Source organism: Leucopleurus acutus, assembly GCF_964270905.1.
Source record: "Leucopleurus acutus genome assembly, chromosome: 10".
In the NCBI taxonomy this organism is placed as follows: domain Eukaryota; kingdom Metazoa; phylum Chordata; class Mammalia; order Artiodactyla; family Delphinidae; genus Leucopleurus; species Leucopleurus acutus.
This window is the reverse complement of record NC_139153.1, coordinates 90,126,954-90,145,322: the sequence shown is the minus strand read 5'-3', so window position 1 is coordinate 90,145,322 and position 18,369 is coordinate 90,126,954. Positions and strand designations below refer to the sequence as shown.

At 39.7% G+C, this 18,369-nt stretch overlaps 1 long non-coding RNA gene across 1 annotated transcript in view; it reads right to left on the bottom strand.

Moving 5' to 3' along the window:
* Positions 1-1,143: 1,143 nt before the first annotated feature.
* Positions 1,144-18,369, bottom strand: part of LOC309966813 — a 40,861-nt gene continuing 23,635 nt past the window's right edge. Inside the window, exons 2-3 of the long non-coding RNA XR_014326482.1 lie at positions 3,070-3,135; positions 1,144-1,628 (exon numbers count right to left, since the gene is read on the bottom strand). This is a non-coding gene — a long non-coding RNA (uncharacterized lncRNA). The remainder of the gene's footprint in view (positions 1,629-3,069; positions 3,136-18,369) is intronic.

The window sequence follows — 18,369 nt, the reverse complement described above, 5'->3', positions numbered from 1 at the left end:
CAACTAAGGAGCCACGTGCTGCAACTAAGGAGCTCGCCTGCTGCAGCTCGCCTGCTGCAGCTAATACCCAAGGCAACCAAATAAATAAAGTAAAAAAAAATAATTAAAAAAATTAAAAAATAAAAGGGTAGTAAATTACATTAAAAAAAGACAAAACATGAATGAACAATATATGAAAAATGATCAACCACATTAAAACAATCAAAGAGAGGAAATTAAAAATGACAATGAGGTAAAATTCTGACAATGTAGTGTGTTAGGAAGGATACACGGCAACAGGAACTCATACACTGTGGTAGGAGTATGCAGTTTTTGGAAAGCAATTTTGGCATTAGCTTGCAAAGCTGAAGAGCTACATACCCTCTAATGAACAATTCTACTGTGCAAACACGTGAAACTGGCTTAGGGGTTACTACTTTGTTCATAAAAATTATAGACAGAATAGAAATTAATAACGCATCACAAAATGAATATGCCTTAGAGATAATATGGCACCTTTGTACCAGGAAACAAGTACAATAATGAACATAGCAGCATTATTTATAATAGCAAAGATAAATGGAAGCAACGCCAATGTCTGCAGCAGGAGAACTGGTAAATAAAATGAATATACAATGAAATAATTGTATTCAAGCCTTACCGTTCTCATCTAATGGAGTACCCCTGTTCCAGAGACTTCTGCTCTGGTTAATTCTCCCTTTCCCTCTGGAGAATAAAATCTGTTATTTCTGGCTATCTGCCCTCTACACCATATTTATATATAATTGACCTATCGGATTCAAACCGTGGTTTTATTTCAGAACTAGTTAAGTACCCGTGAGCCTTATTTACTCTATCGTTTTCCACTTTCATTCCCCCACCCCACAATACAGAGACACAAACACACACAGATTTCGTGTCCCACTCTTCACTCGACCTCCAAAATAGTCAAGTCTCTTACAATACCTGAGGAAATGTCCGCTGCCTCAATAGCTGTGATGATGGCTTAATGCCCTTAAAACCCTGACTCTATATTAAGGACCAAGAAAAGAATTTTTTAACACCTGAACAAGGACAGAGGATGATTAAGATACAAATTTTATATGCTAGCTTATTTTACTTCTAATTATATTCTTAGTAAATGATGTTAATATTCAACAGGAATGACTTTGTCACTCAGTGCTTTTGCCCAGTAAAACCCAGAGCCCCTAAGCATTTTATTGGCACTAAAAGCAGTCAGCTGTGACAAACGATAAGGGCAAGGGTAAAGAAATTCTGCTCCGTTTCTAAATTAAATGTCTCTTCGATGACTTGAATGTAGGAGACTGAACATATGTAGAGGAGATCACAATAATTTTAAAAGGTGTTGACAGTATTATCATAATAGTCACCTGTTTAAACCAATGCTGACCCTTCATGCATGTGTATGTATTATACGGTTTAAGTAACCCAAAGCAGATGCTATACGTGTAATCCAGAAACAACTATAACGATCATTCATATCTCATGCTCGTAGATGAGAGAAGGGTAAATGACTTACTCAGCAAATTCTATTTCAACAGCATCGCCCTCCATCCTCAACACCGAACATCACAAAACTAGTTACTGGTGAGGCTCACTTTTCAGTGTTCTCCAGCACGTTATGGTGCCTATTAAACAAAAAATCAGTTTTAGGTGTTTGTTTATCTTACAGAATGATTTACATATGATTTCTTGAGCTATATATTAATGCACATAAAAATATGACTTGAGAAAAATTTCTCCTGTGATTTAAATTTACTACTGGTCTCTAACTAGCATGACATGTGTCCATGGTCAAGTGACTTTATCTAGAAGATATATTTTCATCTATATATTTTAGTAGCACGTAAACAGACCCTAACTTCATGTCAAGCCACTTAATGAGACATCATCATCGTCATTAAAATCATTTGTTTTTATGTATCTACATCCGTGTGGCTCCATACTAAGCACTATGAAAAGTGAGAATTAAAATGTCTCTCCTTCACAGGATGTGCAATTTAAAATAAAACAGGAAAACGCATATTGATGACACTAAGATCAAACACAGACACTAAACATAAGCATATAAGTATGTCTGATTACATCAAATGGTTAGATGAATGAGAAGGGGTTTTAAGATTTCATTTTAAAACAGTTAAGATTTCATGAAAATCTCAACTTCTCTGTCTTGAAGGCTTATTTCAGCACTTGGGTTTGAAGAGGGGTCTTAGTAAGGATAAGGACCCTGTAGTCTAGGGTTTCAGAGAAAGAAAACACTCCAGAAAAGGCCATATCATAGGGTAATTCATAAGAGGGGCAAGATTAGTAAGATGACCAAGGGGCAAGTTCCATGTACCCGAATATCAGAAAAAATATATATTTAATTAATATACCACCATCTGCTGAGAACCCATTCATCTGGCTAGCAGGGCCAAATAGTGTTTTTCTAACACTATTCAGAAAGACTTCACTTCACTTTGAGCTCCTAAATAGGCCAAGCCAATAATCTTTAAAAACCCAGATCAGGGCTTCCCTGGTGGCGCAGTGGTTGAGAGTCCGCCTGCCGATGCAGGGGACACGGGTTCGTGCCCCGGTCCGGAAAGATCCCACATGCCGCGGAGCGGCTGGGCCCATGAGCCATGGCCACTGAGCCTGCGCGTCCGGAGCCTGTGCTCCGCAATGGGAGAGGCCACAACAGTGAGAGGCCCGCGTACGGCAAAAAAAAAAAAAAAAACCCGATCAGAGAAATGTTTAAATTTAAGAATAGTTCCTCAATCTTAATTCCTAGTAGCAATCAGTAGCTATTCTTTTTCTCTATGCTATTCTTACAAAGAGGAAACTCCTTTATCCTATTAGGTTCTCTCAAAATAATACAGTTCTGATTCTTTTCTGCTAGTGGTTCTCCAAGTGTGGTCCTGGGAAGAGAGCATCAGTATCACCTGGCAACTTGTGCAAAATGGAAATTCTCAGGCTCCACCCCAGACCTACTCCATCAGACAACTGGGGGGGTGAGGACCAGCCATCCAGTTGAACAAGACCCTCAGGTGATTCTGCTACGCACTCAGGTTGAACACTACTGCTTTGTACCTGTCCAATAATAGCACCATCCATGCTTGCCCTGGTCCCACCGTCAGGACAGGTATTTCAGTTCACCTGTAGAAATAATTCAAGAAAAAAAATGGTTTTGTCACTTAATCTTCACACTGAAAACGGCATATTTATGTTGGTCAATAAATACTCCCCAAATGGAATAATACTCTTAAACACTCCATACTCATAAACTTTCAGTGTTACAGGGATTGTAGATTGTAGTGTTTACAAAACATTTTCTAGTATATTATCAATGAAGCCAATAGATTTAACAAGCTCCCAGGGGTCTTCATTCTCTCCTGGGCCTCACACAGAGAAGACCCTAATAGGCGGAGATCTCACAGCACCGCATATAAGAGCTCCTTTGTGTGCCAGGAGGGAGGGCTGGAAAAAGTCTCCAGGAAGGTCTAAGAGTAAAGACAAAAAAAAAAAGCCTGAGATTTCCTTCTTGCTGATTCAGCAGGCCCTGAGGGTCATCCTTCCCCCCTCCCAGCAGAGCTGAGACACTTCCAATGGGCCAGGCCCAGTTCTCAGTGTCAAGATCTGGAAATCAATGGTTTTACAGTGAGGGAATGGCATTCCCTAAATCTTAGTCTGAGGTTGTAGCTAAAACCAGACAACCCTTTTTGAAACACCAAACCATTTAAGCCAAATCGAAAAAAGTTCAGCTTCTTTGACAAGCACACTGAAAGACACTTTTACGCGTGTTAGGCTAAAATCCCACCAGGTCCCTGGAAAATCCTCTACCTGCGTTAGCCCCATGCTCTGTTCCCATAGTCCCCAGAAATGAAGACCTTCCTGCCCATCACCAACACCAATTACCTCCCACCAAACTTCACGATGAAAAAGGGGGACAAAAATAATCACTATTTCAGCAGCGGTCATTTAAAAAAACATGATAATAACGTCGAACTCCCTCCAAAATTAGCCTCCACCGTCCTATAAATTGGTTTTCTTTGTGATCTAAAATTGACTCGCAGGGCACCAGTTAGAAAATAGTCGCTGAAAAGCCGGGGCCTCCGAGCTTTCGGATCCTGCCGGCCTTTCATCGTGTAAACAAACGCATCAGATTTAAAGCTTTCCCATAATTGTTATGCTAACCTTGGAGCGAAACCTCTCCATTTGCATTTGAAGGAGCTAAATATTAGGCAGGAAAGAAAGTGCTCTCTTTGAAAGCCTGAGAAAATGTCCCCGCTCGGGGCTGCCGGGCCATCTGGGCCGCGGGCTGGGGCGCAGCTCCCGCCCCCCGCGCCCTGGTAGCCGCGCGCCGGGAAGAAGGGGCGCCCCGAGGGCCGTCATCTGGCTGCAGAAGAATGCGGACGGGCCTCCGGAGCCTTAGGGCGCGGGCCCGGCTCGCTCGGGGCGGGGGCGGCCCGGGGATGTAGGAGCCAGGCGTGCCTTGGGGATAGATCACGCGGCCTGGGATCCTTGCCCTTTTCCCAGGGCGCATCCCCCGGGCCCACCGCTTCCTGGATGCCGGGGGAGAGGGGCGTCTCCGCAGCAGGGTGAGGGGCTCGGAGGCGCGAGGCGGGGTGTGGAGAGCGTAGGCCTGTGCTGGGAAGGAGAAATGCACATTCTGTAAGCGCTCTGACCCACTTTGAACTTGATCTCCTGGAGTCTCCAGATGCAGCCCGTTTAGTCGAGGCCAGTAAGCCCCCCTATGCACACCAAGCTTGGAGTAATTAAAAATAAAAACGCTGCACCGTTGGGGGTTTCTTATAGAAAGGAGGGAAGGCTCAAACTTCCCATCAGCCTATTCTGGGGCAATCAAGAGAAGCCTTGCAGCCCTCTACCTTTTCCTGCAAACAGAACCAAAGCGTATCTAGGATGAGTTACGGGAAAATCGTTCCTGGGGGAAAAACATCGAGGGCTTCATACACCAGGAGGACAGAGCTGGAGGGGATAAGATGCTTCTAGATTCGAAGCATATAATTATTTTCTTGCACCACTTCTCATTTTAATCTCATTTCGAATATAATTCAAAGGTGCTTTGATTTTTAAATGACTTCACTGTTGTCAGAATTAGCATTTTTCACTAGTCCTAGGAGACATTCCAGAGGAGAACGGTATTTTTATTTTCCTTTTTTCCCCCCCTACGGTTTGACAAAGGCTTCTCATGCATCGCTGGACTGTGTTACAAAGTTAAGGGATTTTTCCCTCTCTCAAAGGAAGATCGTTGAGGCTGCAAGTAACCCTGGTAGCTGCTAGGAGATGGAATTCTTTAGGCTAGAACAGCATGTTGCACAAAATAACTGGCAAAAGAGGAATGCAGGCCAGCACTTGAGTTCTTTACAGGGGCAAAAGGATGCCACAGTGACCCAAGGTCTACATGGGAAGAGAAGATGAAGTATATTGTTTTTCCTAATCATAAACTAAGTATCAGTGTTTGACAAGCTTCTAAAATGCATCAACTGCCATGTATTCTATTTATTTCATATTTATTAAATGGCTACAAGTTTGGTTTGGGGGTTTTTTGTTTGTTTTTTAAGATTTAGGACCTTGGCCTCAGACAGACCCCAGTTCCAGATCTGGCTTCTCATACTTACTACCTTGGTAGCCCCAATCAAGTTACTTTGCCTTTCTAAATCCCAGTGTTCTTATCCATAAAATGGGTGTATTGAAATAAACACAGTGCCTAACACATAGTAAGCACTCTATAAATCATAGCTGTTGCTGAGTACGTTATTATCATCATTGTAATCACTGTCTCTTCCCTGAAGATTCTAAATCTTTTAAAATCTGTATTAAATGAAGCAATTGAACGGGGTCATTCAAAAATATTTATTTGTTGCCAGGTTCTGCTCTAGTGCTAGAGATAAATAGATAAATGTTCCTTGCTCTTATGGACTATAGGTTCTAGTCAGGGAGATAAACAACAGATCAGAAAAGTATTAAATATGATCATTGTGTAAACGAGCAGGCACTTATGAGAGGCCTCCCAGGACAGACCCCTTCCCCATATCCTCTGCTGGAGCTCCTCTCTGAAGTACCCAGATAATAGTATCTCATGCATATTTACTGAGTTTTTCAGATGCTAAAAACCACCACCAAATGTAAGAAATTAACTATTTGATGATCATGAGCACGTAGTCCTGGACCCACACCCTGTTACCTCATAATCAACCAATCAGAGAATTGTGCATGAGCTGATCACATACCCTGTGACCCTCCTCCCTCACCCGGCCTTTAAAAATGCTTTGCTGAAACCCTTTTGGGAGTTAGGCATTTGCAGGGGGCATGAGCCCCCTTTCTCCTTGCATGGCCCTGCAATAAACATTTCCCGGCTCCAAACTCCAACGTTTCTGTATTGTTTGGCCTCACAATACATCAGGGCACGTGAACTTGCATTTGGTAACAATTTCAGAGAACAATAGATTCCATAAAGAAAATAAACCAGGGAATTGGGAAGGGGAGTGACTGAGAAAGGTGCTGGGGGAGGAGAGAAGGGCTGGTTAAGATGAGAAGGACGGGGCACCTCGAAGAGGAAGTGACAACCATAGGTGTCCACCAGGCAAAAGCAGACTGGAGAAACATTCAGGGCCAGATCTTGTACGGTCAGGAGCTCCAAATTCTTCAGAGCAATGAGAGATGATGAGAAAGTTTCAGGTGAGGGAATAACATAATCTGATTTACTATTTAGAAAGGTCACTCTGGCTCCTATGTGGCGAGTAGACAATGGGAAGTGGTGGAAGAGGATAGGGTAAAAGTGGTCCCCAGCCCTCCTTGCCCTTGGGAAACTTTTATAAAGCCAAGCTCTATTTGTGGGCGTGGAGTAGTGCCTAAGCATTGCTTTTCCTGGCTTTTTTTTTTGTTCTAAACTCCCAGGTGATTCTACCGTATTCTAAGAGTGGAAAAAACCACTAATTTGTAAGCCATCTCAGTTGTCCCGTGAAAGAGGATGTGATTGACGTGGAGATGCTAAGCGGTGGTCATAGGCTATGTCTTAGAGGTAGAAGCAAATCAACCTGCTAATGGATTAGAAGTGACGGGACGGGTGGGGAGAGAAAGATAGGAATGAGGAATGACCTCATAGTTGGCTCAGTAGTATAGATGGTGATCCCATTTACCGGGATGGCAAAAATGAAGTCAAAGTAGACAGAGGAATGAAGACTGGAATCAAAAATACTGACCATGTTGTGTATATGATGATAATTTGACATATATTAGTATAACAATAATATAATTATTCAGTTGAAACATCTAGCAGGAAGTTGATTTGAGAGATAGGAGGACAAAACTCTAAATGTCATCTGTATCAATGTTGCCCAATAGAACTTTCAGCGAGAATGGAAATGTCCTATATCTGTACTGTCTACTGCAGTATCACTCACCACATGTGGATATTAGCACTTGAAATACAGCTAGGCTGGTATAACTGAGGAGCTGATTATTTTTTTTAATTAATTTAAATTTAAATAGCAATATGTGGCCAGTAGCTATCCAATTGGACAAAGCAGACATGCGTTGATGATTCCCATGTTTATATATCTGGCCTGAACTTGATACCTTCTCACTACTTCCCCTGGTAACAAACAGATCAAAGCCACTGTCCTCTCCAGCTTAGATTATTGCAACAGCCTCCTATCTGGTCACAATGTTTCTCCCCTGACCTTTTATTGTATATTCTCAAAACAGCAGCCAAAATCATCTTCACAGCTTGAGTTATATCATGTATTTCTTTGCTTGAAGCCTTCTAATGTTTCCTCATCTCAATATGATAAAAGCCAAAGATTTTTCAATAGCATACAAAAAAAAAAAAAGGCAGCCCTAAATCATCGGACCCCTTCTTTGCCTCTCTAACGTCACTTTCCACTTTTCTGCCACTCCTCTGTCCCTGCCACAGCACTTATCACCTTCTCTTGTGCGATATACTTAACTCAGTTATATTGTTTAGTGTCTACTCTCTTTTAGTAGAAGATAGGCTCTGTTGGGGTGGGGATTTATGACTATTTTGTTCACTATTGTGTCCTCTACTACCTAGAACACAGTAGCCTGGCACATGTTAAGCACCCAAGAAATACTTATTGAAAGACTGATAATATATGCTCACCTCGGTCACCCAGAAAGACTGTACATGGAGAATAAAAAGGGCTTCAGGACTGAGCCCCAGGCCACTCCTGCATTTAGAGTTGCACCATCCAATGTGTTGGCCACTAGTAGCCATATGTGGCTTTTCAGCTTTCAAAATATGCTACTCCAAACTGAGATGCACTATCAGTGTAAAATACGCACCAGATTGTGAAGATTAAGGATATATATAAAGAATGTAAAGTAGCTCATTAATTATTTATAGTGATTGCTTACTGAAATAATATTTTGGAGATTTTGAGTTAATTAAAATGTATTATTAAAATTGATTTCACCTCTTCGTTTTTACTTTTTTTAATGTGGAAATTAAATACTAGGAAATTTAAAATCGCATATGTAGCTCATGTTATATTTCTATTAGACAAGTTGGTTTAGAGATTGAGAAGAAGAAAAGCCAGCAGGGGTTACTGTGCAGTGAGTAGGAGAAAATATCAGGGAAGTGTGGTACATGGAAGATTAGAGAAACAATTTTTTAAAGTGGAAGGAACAGTTAACTAGGTCATATGAGCAAAATAAAGACAGCGAATTAAGCAAAAGATTTGGCAAGATGGAGATCACTGTCAACTATGACAAGGGTGGTTTCAGTGATAGGTGTGTGCAGAAGCCCAACTGGAGAGGGATTAAGTCAGAATAGAAAGTGAGGAAGGAGAGACAACCAATACAGACAACCCTCTCAAGAAGTTTTCTATGAGAAATGGGATGACTGCTGGACATAGAACAAAATTATTTTAAGATGGGAGATGTTTTGATCGCTGAAGGAAATGATCCAAGAGAGATAGCCCCAAATTGGAAAATTTAGGCCAAATACAAAGAATATGGACACAAAGCATTTTAAATCTGAAAGGGCCCTTGAAGTTTACCTTAGACAAACTCTTTGCATTACAGATAAGAACTCTGAGATCCAAACAAGTGAAGGATTTGTCAATGTCAACAGCAAAGCTGAAACCAGAACCAGAAACATGGTCAACGAGCTTAGATAAGCTCATTTCTTCAGAGACAAACACTGGTTTTCCAAAAAAAAAAACAACCCCATTGAGTGAGAATTATCTTATGTACCACTAGTATAGAATGACAGTGTCTCCTTTGGAATAGCTTCAATAATTCTAAGTGAATTGGATAAAACTTATGAAAAGATTTATCATCAGGGATGAAAACCTTTCTGTGCTTTATACCTAGAAAGTTCATACCTGTAACCAAGTATAACTTCTCTACCATAGAATAAAAATCAACTCTGTACTGTTTCCCTGTACAAAATTTAAATTAACTGGAGTGCTCAGAGAATGGTGAAAATGAGAGGTTCTGATAAATTTTATTTTCTGCTTAACCTGAGGTCAACCAAACAAATACATTGTATTCTAACTCCACTGAAAATCTTTAAATGCTTAGCCCTTCTTTCCTGTGTAGGAAAATGACCGTAATTTGATCTCTCTTTAATGATCCAGTATTTTTCTGTGCCTCAGGGTATCATGTTCAATAACATTTTACAATATCTTCCTAGGACTTTAGGTACAGAGAGTGAATTAGGGAAGGAAATTTTGCTAAGTTTCTTTCTGTGAACTTCATAGGAACATGTTTATCATTTGCCTCTTTTTTGCTAAAGGTTGGGCAAAATAAAACTTCAAGTAATGAGGTTATCTGTTAATTCAAGTTTTATCACCCTGTTTTCATTTCTTGTACACTAAGATAATACAATACTGTTAACTCATAAAAAATACAGTATGTGTTAAGGGGCTTTGGTTTGAAGGTTTTGTTATTGTTGTTATAACATTGTTGATGGGTTTGTGATGACCTTGACAAACCCCTCACTTAGAGATTGTTATGAACAATGATACTCATTCATAAGAAGATTAATCTGGGGTGAGTCAGTCTGGGGCCACAAAGAGGCAAACTTTCACATACAAGTGGGTTGAGATGGGTAACACAGTCTCACAGATGTGTGATGGGGTTTGCATGTGATATGTGATATGTGAACCGCATCACATGCCTCCTTTCCGTTCTACATTCACATCAGTACCTATCCTTCTCCAAGTCCAAGGCTAATTCTTATATTTTACCTTCTCTGCACGTTTTTCTCTTCCTCGGCACACAGCCTTGCTCGGCTCTCACCAGTTACAAAAGTTCCTTATCCCTTACTCTACCTCTTACCATTCTTTTGCCTACCAAGCTTCAAAATAAGTAGTTTGCCTCCGCAGACTCTTATTCCTCCCAACTGTGCATCTTCAGGACTTTCCATCATTATTTTTCTTAGCTGCCCAGGGGTCTCTAACACAGTTGGATCCTTCCATCTAGAAACTTGCTTTGTCAAACCACGACTTTACCTTTTCCTATTTTCTCTCCTCCTCCCCTCTAAATACTTCTTCTTGGGTTCCCGCACTAGTTCTTTTCCTTATGCCCTCTGAATGTGTGTTCCCAGACTTTCATCCTCAGCTTTCTCATTTTTCCTTCCATTTCTTCCTTCTGCTATTTCATCTGTTTCCCAAACTCTAACTGCCGCTAATATACTGGTAACTCAGAAGTTTGATATCTTTCTTAAGCCTGCTGGGCAACTCCACCTGGATATTCTGGAAGTGATCTCAAAATTAATACATCCCAAAACAAACTCATTAGCAAGATTTTTCTTTATCAGTTAATGGGGCCAAGCAGTTACCTAGTCACACAAGTCAATTCGCTTGACTCCCACTTTTTCCCTCAATCATTCAATTGATTTTGGCTTAAATACATATAGCAAATCTGTGCATCCCTCAAATCTGGTGAGCAACCTTAGTGTAGCTTCATGGCCTTCCCCTCTTTTAAGTTGTTTATCGCTCCTGTCCATCCTGCACTATGTTCTTTCCAAAACATAAATCTGAACTATTATTGCTGCTCCTTTGGGGATAACCTCCTCCACCCCCATCATGGAATAAAGTCCAGAATACTCTTCAGAGCACGTCATGTCCTTCACATCTGACCTTAACCTGTCACCCCCAATGCCTTTTCAACCATTTCTAGCAACCACCACCTCTTCCCTTCTGTTCCACACACTCCTGACTGTCTCATCCATCTGGAACTCCTACTCAGCCTCCAAGAGGCCTTGTCAGTATCTCCTAAAATCACTTGTTACATGGAATGATAATTAATTATTTACATACCTCCCACTACATTGTGTTATGATTATTAAATAATATGTTCTGCTTAACAATAGGGATCATGGTGTTTTCACCACTGTATCTACACCATCTAGCAGAGTACTTAGACTTAGTAGGGGCTCAACATATGGATTGGAATTGAATGGTTTAGAGGTAAACTCAGTCTAAATGAGATAACCAGTCTGTCCTAATGAGCTCATCTTCATTGTCTATCCCTGTTGACAGGTATCATCCTAAACATAAGACACAGGTGATTTCTGATTTCAGACACAGGGTGTGTCACCCTGATTTGTGAGGAAGGGAATGCTCCGCCGCCTCCCACCCCTTTTCTTCATTCTTCCTGGGAGAACAAACTGCATTATGCAGTTGTAGCGCCAACTTGCTTTTTAAGGGCACACTTTGCTGTTCTGTTTGAATATCCCTTGTCTCTCCTGTTGTTCTTTCTCTGAGCCTGTCTGCCCTTTTCCAAAAGTGAAAACATCACCAAGCATTTCTGTAATAATATGGTGTATATTATCACATTAGCTACAGTTATAATAAAAGTAGCTACATTATCAGATTATGCTTTGCCTCAGAGCCACAGAAATAATGGTGCTTTATCAGGAAATTTTTTATAGCCAAATGGAAATTCACTAATGCAATAGGAAGTTATCAAACATAATATAATTCAGGAGACCCAAACTGTTAGTGTCTCAATAGGTGAAGGGGCAAAACATCTATTTTATTGTAATGAAACTCTTAACAGAGACATATTTACTATCTTTGTAAAAATGCTCAACATGTTCTTTTTCTCTTTGTATAATCATTTCTCATTTCTTTTTTTAAAACTTGGATTCTTTTTGTGAAAAGTCTGTTTGAATGTCAGAAGAAAATAAAAGTGAAGGACGTCCCTTGTGGTCCAGTGTTTAAGAATCCGCCTTCCAATGGGGACGTGGGTTCGATCCCTGGTCGGGGAACTAAGATCCCACATGCCACAGGACAACTAAGCCCACGGGCCGCAACTACTGAGCCCGTGCACTCTGGAGTCTGCATGCCACAACTAGAGAGAAGCCCACTTGACACAAAGAAAGATCCCACATGCCACAACAAAGACCTAATGCAGCCAAACAAATAAATAAATAAAATACATATAATGGTGTCCCTTAAAAAAAGAAGAAGGGTTTCCCTGGTGGCGCAGTGGTTGAGAGTCCGCCTGCCGATGCAGGGGACACGGGTTCGTGCCCCGGTCTGGGAAGATCCCGCATGTCGTGGAGCAGCTAGGCCCGTGAGCCATGGCCGCTGAGCCTGCGCGTCCGGAGCCTGTGCTCCGCAACGGGAGAGGCCACAACAGTGAGAGGCCCGCGTACCACAAAAAAAAAAAAGAAGAAGAAGAAGAAAATAAAAGTGATCAGTGATCAGGCAGTTATTAAGTAGAAAAAATCATCCAAAAAATTTAAAATATGGATTTATGCTATCAAACTGCTAATAGAGTTTCAGAAAGGCTTCCATAAACATAAAACACACAACAAAGCACCAGTGTGCCTATGTATTGTGGAGAATGATAAGCTGTCTGCTCACATGCACACACTAATGAGCAGGAAAATGTCAATACATAGCATGTCGAATAGTCAGTGCTCAAATTCCATCCAAACTTTTACCTCGATTCCATCTAAGAACAGTGAACAAACATGCAAAATCTAGGTAGCTGCAAGTTCTGCCTTTACTAAACAATGGTTTCATGACAGTCAGAATATCAAATTCAGAGAAAAAAATTAAATGGCTTTCCTGCTTCATAATACATCAAATTCTTGCTAGAATTCAAAGGAAGGATGAAGAGTTTTTTTTTTTTCTTTCTCCAAAAAAAATTTCCCTTAGTCCAGGACTGGGGGGAAAGTGACTACGTAAAAGGGCATGACAGAAATGCAGTTCAAAGACATATTCCCATGCTGTCATTATGTATGTGTGTGTACACGCATGTTAATATATAGTATGTGTGCATTAGCATATAGATGGAGATATAAAAATTAGATAGATAATAGATAATGGGTGATCTGTCATTCTGGAACCTTTGAAAGGGAGATGTTTGTTTAAATGATCTTTTCAATGGTGTACTCTACTGAGGTGTAGCTATTTCTCCTTTTGACCTGAAATTCTAACCGTTTGGGAAAACACAATGATTAGATAACAATTGTGAGCCATAAAAATGCACTTAAAATAGACTGGAAATACTCATTTTGACCACTTGGACATATTGGCTATTTTACATTTTGATCAATGTTTCCCATCCAGTTTTGTTTCCAACCAAGATATTCCTACTTTTCAGGTTCAGGATCTGATTTGTGCATGGGGGCTATAGCTGTGTACACATCAGCACCTCAGCTCCCCCTGCATGGATGACATATTCTCCTCTCTAACATCTAAAGGTAGCACAGAAGGAGGATATGATCTGGGAACAATACAACCAGATACAATTACTGATAATTTTTTTTAAATCATACTTTCTAAATATAGTGCAAACCCATTTTTGGTATGTTTTCCTACACGGCAGGATAGAGATTGGTGGGGGTGTTTGGAGGATACAGGAAAAATGGGAGCCAATTTGGAATGGGGACAGGCAGTGTTAATTCAAAATTACATATTTAGGAAAAAAATCATCTTGGTCTGCAGTTTGAGGACAAAACTAAAGGAGTAAACAAACCTGCAGAGAGCGTCTTTGTAGAGACAGAATCAAGATAAAAAAAACAGTTTTCTGTCTTCCCTTCATCCTAGCAGGTGGCAAGTAATCAAGTTTTCATAAAGTGTGCAAGGCCTCCAACAGTGTTCTGAGTGCTCAAGTTCTTTTCCTTTGCCACTAGTTACTGTTGCTTCAGTCACTTAAAGGCATTTCTGTCCAGAGGTATACTCCCTGCCCTCCTTTACCTACACATTTGATGGTCTGTTTCTCAAAATACTGTGGCCCAATGGGGAAAAGAGGAGTAATGTGACAGCTCATGCAAGTGACATTATGGTCTTATTCAAATGACACCATGCTTGAATATCCTAATTTGATGAAGGGTAGCGATTTGTAATGAATCACTCCCCCTTTAATAATACTGGTTTTTTGTATCTCAACCCTGAAGTTTTGAAATTCCTGTCAAACTTACAAGCTCTTACACAGCAAAGAAAACCATAAAAAACAACAACAAAAACAAACAAAAAATGAAAAGACAACCTACAGAATAGGAGAAAATATTTGCAAATGATGCAACAGACAAGGGCTTAATCTCCAAAATATACAAACATCTCATACAACTCAACAACAAGAAAACAAACAACCCAATCAAAAAATGGGCAGAAGACCTTAATAGACACTTCTCCAAAGAAGACATACAGATGGCCAGTAGGCACATGAAAAGATGCTCAACATCACTAATTATTAGAGAAATGCAAATCAAAACTACAATGAGGTACCACCTCACACCATTCAGAATGGCCATCATTAAGAAGTCTACAAATAACAAATGCTGGAGAAGGTAAGGAGAAAAGGGAACCCTCCTACCCTGTTCATGGGAATGTAAGTTGGTGCAACCATTATGGAACACAGTGTGGAGTTTCCTCAGAAAACTAAAAATAGAATTACCATATGATCCAGCAATCCCACTCCTGGGCATATACCCAGACAAAAGTATAATTCAAAAAGGTACACGCACCCCTATGTTCATAGCAGCACTATTCACAATAGCCAAGACATGGAAACAACCTAAATGTACATCGACAGATGAATCGATAAATAAGATGTGGCACATATATACAATGGAATATTACTCAGCCATAAAAAGGAATGAAATTGGGTCATTTGTAGAGACATGGATGGACCTAGAGACTGTCATACAGAGTGAAGTTAAGTCAGAAAGAGAAAAACAAATATCATATATTAACACATATATGTGGAATCTAAAAAAATTGGTATAGACAATCTTATTTACAAAGCAGAAATAGAGACACAGATGTAGAGAACAAATGTATGGATACCAATGGGGAAGGGGGGGATGAATTGGGAGATTGGGATTGACATAGATACACTACTGATACTATGTATAAAATACATAACTAATGAGAACCTACTGTATAGCTCAGGGAACTCTACTCAGCACTCTGTGGTGACCTAAATGAGAAGGAAATCCAAAAACAGGGGGATATATGTATACGTATAGCTGATTCACTTTGCTGTATAGTATAAACTAACACAATATTGTAAAGCAACTATACTCCAATAAAAAAAATTGAAAACCATAAGACTCCTAGAAGAAAGCATAAGGGGTGAGCTCCTTGACATCAGTCTTGACAATGATTTTTTGGATTTGACACCAAAAGCAAAGGCAACAAAAGAAAGGTAGGACTACTCCTAACTAAAAAGCTTCTGCACAACAAAGGAAACAGTCAACAAAATGAAAAGGCAAACTACCAAGTGGAAGAAAATATTTGCAAATCATATATCTGAAAAGAGGATAATATCCAAAATAAAGAACTCATACAAATGGCCAACAGATACATGAAAATGTGCTCAACATTACTGATCATCAGGGAAATGAAAATCAACACACAGTGAGATACCACCTCAGACCTGTTAGAATGGTTATCATAAAAAAGACAAACGATAACAAGTGTTGGCAAGGATGTGGAGAAAAAGGAACCCTTGTGCACTGTTGGTGGGAATGTAAACTCATACAGCCACTGTGGAAAACAGTATGGAGGTTCCTCAAAACACTAAAAATAGAAATACCATATGATTCAGCAGTCCCTCTTCTGGGAATATACTCAAAGGAAATGAAATCACTATCACAAAGAGATCTGTATCCCCATGTCCTTTGCAACATTAGTTACAACAGTCAAGACATGGAAACAACCTAAGTGTCCATTAGCAGATGAACGGATAAAGAAAATATATACACACATATATACACAATTGAATATTATTCATCCATAAAAAATAAGGAAATCCTGTCATTTTCAACAACATGGATGGACCTTGAGGGCATTATGCTAAGTGAAATAAGTCGTACAGAGAAAGACAGATACTGTATTATCTCAGTTATATGCGGAATCTAAAAAAACCAAGTCATAGAAACAGAAAGGAGATTGGTGGTTGCCAGGGGAATGGGGAATGGGTGAAGGTGGTCAAAAGGTACAAACTTCCAGTTATAAGGTAAATAAGTTCCGGGTATGTAACGTACAGCATGGTGGCTATGCTGTTTAGTATATCTGAAAGTTGTTAAAAGAGCAGATTTTAAAAGTTCTCATCACAAGAAAAAAAAATTTTAACTATGCGAGGTGATGGATGTTAACTAAACTTATGTGGTAATTATTGCACTATATATATATTAAATCATTATGTTGCATAAACTAATACATGTGTTACATGTCAGTTATATCTCAGTAAAACTGGGAAAAAAGATTATAGGAAGCCAAGTCACAAAGACATAGACCTCCTTCTTCCTATCTTTATTATGCGCAGTATAAATTTCTTCAGCACATAAATCATCCTTTGAGAACCCTTGCCTGGTATCATTAGCCCAGAGAGTCAGCATACAGGTCCTGCAATTGTAATGCTTCAGTTTGGTACCCAGCTCATGGATTTTCAAGGAACAAGAGCTAGGGCATTTTATTTAAACTTTATACACTTCAGTTTTTTCATCTGAAAAAGAGATATAGTAATAATAATAGCCATATGGAATTATTATGAATATTAAATGAGTTAATATGTGTGATGTACTTGGTATAGTGCAGGGCAAATATTATATATGGTATATTGTGATTATTATAAGAAATTAATGTGTGGCTAGTTAATAATGGCTACTATGTGAGTTAATAATTCATATTAAGAATAAGTATAATATTAAATCTATTTAAAATGTTAGTATTTTGCTAAAATATGTATCAGTCTTTGTGCTATTTTAGCTGTCACAAAGGATATATTTTGCATACTCATTCTAAGGAAACAAAAAAGATCAACAGCTGCGGGATATAAGCTTCAGGATACCAAACAGCTTCACAGACTCACATGTTGCTGTCATGATTTCCCATCACTTCTGCTGTGTCTGCTGCATTGTAAAAATCTCGTCAATGGACCCATGTCATATGTGGACCCAAGTTTCCCCTGGCACCCCAGGATCTCTTAATCACTGTGGTTTGTAATAGGCACAGGCTTCTGGGATAGAGGAAATACTTGCACTTAGCTTTTTAAAAAGTATATTTTTCTGATCCCAAAGAGAAATAGGCCCAAATATAGCAGGAAGACCATGCATTGCAGCAAGAATATGGATAAGCTTCCCCTAGGAAAAGACGAGCTGGCTGAGAATGGGAGGATGGGCATAGGTAGGAAGTGTCGTAGAGTCGTGAGCTCTCAGCAGGACCTGTCCTTGGGAGATGAGGCCATAGTAGGGGAGATAAATTGGGGGGGGGGGGTCTTATGCAGAACTTGGAGTAGGCAAAAGAATGATGTTATTAGACATTAGATACTTTGGTCGAACAGATTCTATAGTTGAGACAGGCTCTGATGAAAAGGTAGATAGGGGTATTCATTAACTAGTTAAGCTAGTTTTAAAAAGTGACCAAGTAAAGACAGTTAGTACTTGGATCTTGGCTCAAATGTGGAGCACTGAATTGCCTTTAGGATGCTCTGTTCTTCCCTAGATGTGTGTGGAAGCAATTGCCTGTACAACAGTTTTAATCATACACCGTCGATCATTCTGAGAAGATTCCTAACCAGCAATTTAGAATAAGTTTTACTTCTATTTAAAGATGGTAAGAGTGATTATTGAATCACAATACTGGGACATTCTGCTTGACATCAAATGCTCTAATGATAACACACAGATTTTTCCTTCCTTACTTGAAAAAAAAAAAAAAAAAGAAAGCCAAGAGGCATTCACGCCATCATTTGAGAGTTCTCCTTTCTTCATTATTCTACTTTAATGATCTATTCAGAAATCAGACTCACGTCTCCGGTGTTAGATCACAGCAGGCTTCATTCATTCACACCTTTCCGTGGTCCTTCTACTGTAATTTTTATTAAGGACAACCGTGGCTCTCTATGGAAGGGATTCGTAAGATTTTTATGATGCTT